Source organism: Melanerpes formicivorus, unplaced genomic scaffold, assembly GCF_026170545.1.
Source record: "Melanerpes formicivorus ecotype bairdi unplaced genomic scaffold, bMelFor1.0.p_v2 SCAF_82, whole genome shotgun sequence".
Lineage (NCBI taxonomy): Eukaryota > Metazoa > Chordata > Aves > Piciformes > Picidae > Melanerpes > Melanerpes formicivorus.
The window spans coordinates 1,882,782-1,888,781 of NW_027142434.1; the positions used below are offsets into that span (position 1 = coordinate 1,882,782).

Sequence of the window (6,000 nt, forward strand, 5' to 3'; positions counted from 1 at the left end):
CAGGCTGGAGGGGTCCTCAGAGACCCTCCCCATGGGCAGGGACACCTCCCACCAGCACAGCTTGCTCAAGGGGTCCTCAGAGACCCTCCCCATGGGCAGGGACACTTCCCACCAGCACAGCTTGCTCCAGGCCTCATCCAGCCTGGTCCTGAACACCTCCAGGCAGGGCACAGCCACAGCCTCCCTGGGCAGCCTGTGCCAGAGTCTGGGACTGGGAGCAGGGCTGGGAGCAAGGCAAAGCTCTGGCAGGTCCTGGTTCCTTTGGCCAAGCCCAGCTGTGGCTCTCCTGCTGCTTCCCAAGCCCAGCTCTCTGTCTAATTAGGAGTTCTCTAATCAGCAGCTGCCCTCTTCAAGCAGGATCCCAGCAGCTAAACCTCTCTGGAGAGCAGATATTCCTAGAGCCATGGAATGGGTTGGGGTTGGAAGGGACCTCAGGGATCAGCACCAAGGCTGGTGCAGAGCTGTGGGGTTTGCAGAGGAGGGAGGGTGCTGAGCTGCTTCCTCTGCTAGTCCTGGCCTGCTGGGGATGGTGGCCAGCAGCTTTTCACCTCATCACCTCTGGGAGGTGTTTGCCTGCCCCTGCTGAATGGCATAGAAGCCCAGAATGGGTTGGGGTGGAAGGGATCTTCAACACCATCCAGCTCCAAGCCCCTGCCATGGGCAGGGACACCTCCCACCAGCACAGCTTGCTCAGGGCCTCATCCAGCCTGGTCCTGAACACCTCCAGGCAGGGCACAGCCACAGCCTCCCTGGGCAGCCTGTGCTGGAGTCTCAGCACCCTCCCAATGAAGAACTTCTTCCTCAGCCCCACTCTAACCCTGCTCTGCCTCAGCCTCAAACCTTTCCCCCTTGCTCTAATGAAAGCAGAGAGCAGAGGCAGAGCCTGCAGCTCTCACTCTGCCCCTGTTTGGCTGCTGAGCTTCCAGAGAGTCACAGAATTGGGCTCTTCTGCCAGGCACCCAGCACCAGAACAAGAGGACACAGTCTCAAGCTGTGCCAGGGGAGGTTTAGGCTGGAGGTGAGGAGAAAGTTCTTCCCAGCCAGAGAGACTGGCCCTGGGGATGTGCTGCCTGGGGAGGTGGTGGAGTCCCCATCCCTGGAGGGGTTCAAGAGGGGATTGGATGTGGCACTTGGAGCCAGGGTTTGGTTGTCAGGAGGTGCTGGGGGACAGCTTGGACTTGATGATCTCTGAGCTCTTTTCCAACCTGATTGATTCTATGAATTGGAAAAGACCTCTGGAGAGTGAGGCTGGGGAGAGCCTGGCACAGGCTGCCCAGGGAGGCTGTGGCTGTGCCCTGCCTGGAGGTGCTCAGGACCAGGCTGGATGAGGCCTGGAGCAAGCTGTGCTGGTGGGAGGTGTCCCTGGGTATGGCTGGGGGTTAGAATCCCAGAGCTGGCAGGCTTGGAACGGAGCTCAAGGCTCAGCCAGCTCCAAGCCCCTGCCATGGGCAGGGACACCTCACACCACAGCAGCTTGCTCACAGCCACCTCCAGCCTGGCTGCAAACACCTCCAGGCAGGAGGCTTCCACCACCTCCCTGGGCAGCCTGGGCCAGGCTCTCACCACCCTCCTGGCCAACAACTTCTTCCTCACAGCCAATCTCCAGCTCCCCACTTCTAGTTCTGCTCCATCCCCCCCAGCCCTATCCCTCCCTGGCACCCTCCAAAGTCCCTCCCCAGCTTTCCTGCAGCCCCCTGCAGCTCCTGGAAGGCCACAAGGAGGTCTCCTGGGAGCCTTCCCTGCACACTGAACATCCCCAACTCCCTGGAAGGCCACAAGGAGGTCTGCTAGGAGCCTTCTCCTCTCCACACTGAACATCCCCACCTTCCTGGCAGGCCACAGTGTCTTGGGGTTGTCCAGGGAGGTTGGAACTGGATGATCCTGAAGGTCCCTTCCAACCCAACCCACTCCATGAACCTGTGACTCCTCCAGTCCAGCATCCACCCCCCACCCCCACAGCCACCACACCACATCCCCAGGTGCCATGGCCCCAGGGCTTGGCCAGAAGCCTTCTGCTCCAGCTGCAGTCACCCACCTGTGCTGCAGCCCCCTCTGCCTAGCCCAGCCCTGGGGCATGCAGAGGCTGAGCAAAGCTGGCAGCAGGCAGCAAAGAGCAATGACTGAGCTGCTCAGATGCCTGCAGGGACTCAACTTCCAAAGCTCTTCAGCATTTCCTCCCCCTCCTCCAGGCAGAGCAGAAACCAAACCACAACTGCAGCCACCAAACCAGGCCAGCAGGCAGCAGACCCCCACTGGTGAGTGACCTCTCTGTTCCCTCCATTTGCCAGTGACCAGAGCAGCAACTTCTGCACTGGGAGGCTCCCAGAGGCCTGGAGCAGGCTGCCCAGGGAGGTTGTGGAGCCTCCTGCTCCTTCCCAGCCCCACCTGGATGTGTCCCTGTGTGCCCTGTGCTGGATTCTCTGCTCCTGCTCTGGCAGGAGGCTTGGACTCAAGGATCTCTGGAGGTCCCTCCCAGCCCCTAACCTCCTGGGAGCTGTGGCCACAGCTGAAGACTCTCTCTCTCCACCCTTGCCCTGTGAACTGCTTCAATATTTCCACCTCCAATGTGCCTGCAACAAATGGGCAGCAAATCACCTCCCCTGAAGCTCTGAGGGGCCTCAGCATTCAGCCCCTTCCTGCTTTCCTCATGGGACCCATGGAACACCAGGCTGGAAGGGAACTCCTCTGCTCCAACCTGATGCCTGAGCATTTCCAGCCTTGTCCTAGCACTGCCCTGCCTGCCCAGCTTAAGGTCTGGCACCAGGGAAGTGCCAGAGGGCTCCTGGTGCTGGGCATGCTCTTGGGTTCCTCCTGAAGGCTGCCCTCTGGCAAACTCTCTCCTTGTCCAGCACTAAAATACTGGGAGAAAAGCAGCCTGGGCCAGAGCCAGAGAACCCAGCCAGCAGAGAAATAACCCAGCAGGGATGGTGGTGAAGGTAAGAGCCTTCCCTTCCCTTCCCTTCCCCTCCCTCCCACCCTGCCGGCTCCAGCAGCCCCACAGCTTCCCACAGGCCTCTGGGTGTTCCCCTTCCTGCAGGTGGGAAACCAGCAGGGTCTGTCAGCCCCCACGGGTCACCTCCCCTGCCCCCTGAAGGGAGCTCCCCCAGCCTTAGCTCCCAGCAAACACAGCTCCCAGGCAGGCACAAGGCACTCACCTGCTTGGGCTGAGCTCCTGTGCCCAGTGCTGTGCAAGCTGCAGCTCACCCCAATGCTCTCTGCAGGCTGGGGGCTCAGTGCTGGGCTCCTGGGGTCTGCAGGCTGTGAGGTCAGTGCTGGGCTACTGGGGTCTGCAGGCTGGGGGCTCCGTGCTGGGTTCCCGGGGTCTGCAGGCTGTGAGGCTGCAGGCTGGGAGGTCAGTGCTGGGCTCCTGGGGTCTGCAGGCTGTGGGCTCAGTGCTGGGCTCCTGGGGTCTGCAGGCTGTGAGCTCAGTGCTGGGCTCCTGGGGTCTGCAGGCTGTGGGCTCAGTGCTGGGCTCCTGGGGTCTGCAGGCTGGGAGCTCAGTGCTGGGCTCCTGGGGTCTGCAGGCTGGGAGCTCAGTGCTGGGCTCCTGGGGTCTGCAGGCTGGGAGCTCAGTGCTGGGTTCCTGGGGTCTGCAGGCTGGGAGCTCAGTGCTGGGCTCCTGGGGTCTGCAGGCTGGGAGCTCAGTGCTGGACTCCTGGGGTCTGCAGGCTGTGGGCTCAGTGCTGGGCTCCTGGGGTCTGCAGGCTGGGAGGTCAGTGCTGGGCTCCTGGGGTCTGCAGGCTGTGGGCTCAGTGCTGGGCTCCTGGGGTCTGCAGGCTGGGGGCTCAGTGCTGGGCTCCTGGGGTCTGCAGGCTGGAAGCTCAGTGCTGGACTCCTGGGGTCTGCAGGCTGGGAGGTCAGTGCTGGGCTCCTGGGGTCTGCAGGCTGGGAGGTCAGTGCTGGGCTCCTGGGGTCTGCAGGCTGTGGGCTCAGTGCTGGGCTCCTGGGGTCTGCAGGCTGTGAGCTCAGTGCTGGGCTCCTGGGGTCTGCAGGCTGTGAGCTCAGTGCTGGGCTCCTGGGGTCTGCAGGCTGTGAGCTCAGTGCTGGACTCCTGGGGTCTGCAGGCTGGAAGCTCAGTGCTGGACACCTCAGAGCTCCTACCCCTGGTGCTGTGCAAGCTGCAGCTCACCCCAATGCTTTCTGCAGGCTGTGGGCTCAGTGCTGGGCTGCTGGGCTCCTTCTCAGCTGTTGCCTGCTGCTTGCCCTTCTCACACACTCAGTCCCTCTCCCACCCTCCTGCTCTGCCAGCTGCAGGCTGTCACAGGGCTGTTAGCCTGTGAGACATCCAGCTGAGGGCTGGTTGGAGGTTTTTTTTGCCCTGGAGGGGAACCCAATGCACCTGCCTCCTATTTGTTATGGTTTCAGGCCATGCCAGTGGTGGTGCTGGGCTCATTTGGGATGGGTGTGATTCCTCAGCCTCTCACAGGGCACTGGGAGGGAGGGAAGGAGGGGGGCAGTGCTTTTTGCTGTGGATTCTCTCTCCTCCTCACATCCACCCAGTGAAAACTCTGCTCTGAGAGGAAGGGCCAGAGGTGCTCCAAAGGGAGCTGCAGCCTCAGGGTGTGAAGCCCACAGGGAGTGAGGCAACAAAGTGCTCAGCTAAAGGGAACTGCAGTGCCAAGTCCCTGCCCAGGCAGCTTTAAAGGACCTTCAAGATGATGGAGTCCAACCTATCACCCAGCACCACCCAACCAACTCACCCATGGCACCAAGCACCCTATCAAGTCTCCTCCTGAACACCTCCAGGGATGGGGAGTCCACCACCTCCCCAGGCAGCACATCCCATGGGGCAATCACTCTCTCTGTGGAGAACTTCCTCCTCACCTCCAGCCTGAACCTCCCCTGGCACAGCTTGAGACTGTGTCCTCTTGTTCTGCTGCTGGCTGCCTGGGAGAAGAGCCCAACCCCCACCTGGCTCCAACCTCCCTGCAGGGAGTTGCAGAGAGCAAGAAGGTCTCCCCTGAGCCTCCTCTTCTGCAGGCTAAGCAACCCCAGCTCCCTCAGCCTCTCCTCCCAGGGCTGTGCCCCAGACCCCTCCCCAGCTTTGTTGCCCTTCTCTGGACACCTTCCAGCAGCTCAACCTCCTTCCTAAACTGAGGAGCCCAGAACTGGACACAGGACTCCAGGTGTGGCCTCAGCAGTGCTGAGCACAGGGCAGGATGAGCTCCCTGCTCCTGCTGGCCACACTCTGCCTGCTGCAGGCCAGGATGCCCTTGGCCCTCCTGGCTGCCTGGGCACACTGCTGGCTCATGTTCAGCCTACCATCCACCAGCACCCCCAGGTCCCTCTCTGCCTGGCTGCTCTCAGCCACTCTGCCCCCAGCCTGTAGCACTGCCTGGGGTTGCTGTGGCCAATGTGCAGCCCCTGGCACTTGGATGTGTTCAATCTCCTGCCCTTGGCCTCTGTCCAGCTGTGCAGCCTGGCCAGGTCCCTCTGCAGAGCCCTTCTGCCCTCTCACTGACCAACCTCTGCTCCCAGCTTGCTGTCAGCTGCACATTTGCTGCTGACTGACTCCATCCCCTCCTCCAGATCATCAATGAAGATGTTAAAGAGCACAGGGCCCAGCACTGCTCCCTGGGGCACAGCACTGGTGCCTGGCTGCCAGCTGGCTGTGGCACCATTCACCACCACTCTCTGGGCTCAGCCTCCAGCCAGTTCCTCACCCAGCTCAGAGAGCTGCTGTCCCAGCCAGGGGCTGACAGCTTGGCCAGGGGTTGGCTGTGGGGGATGGTGGCAAAGGCCTTGCTGCAGTCCAGGCAGACCACATCCACAGCCTGCCCCACAGCCACCAGGCATCACCTGGGCATGGAAGGAGCTCAGGTTGGTCAGGCAGGACCTGCCCTTCCTAAACCCATGCTGGCTGGGCCTGAGCCCTTGGCCATGCTGTCAGTGCTGTGTGATTGCACTCAGGATGACCTGATGGGCTGTGGCACAGCCTGCTGAGGTGATGCTGTAACAGGATGCTGGGTGGCATCACCAAGGGCATCACCAGCAGGGGTA

The 6,000-nt window shown here is 61.8% G+C and overlaps 1 protein-coding gene across 1 annotated transcript in view; it reads right to left on the bottom strand.

Moving 5' to 3' along the window:
* The window catches only part of IGFN1 (immunoglobulin like and fibronectin type III domain containing 1), a 71,113-nt gene extending 66,893 nt beyond the window's left edge, over window positions 1–4,220 (bottom strand). The window contains 1 exon segment of the mRNA XM_068164709.1: window positions 3,156–4,220. The gene's annotated coding sequence lies outside the window, so the exon portion shown is untranslated.
* Between the last annotated feature and the right edge of the window lie 1,780 nt (window positions 4,221–6,000).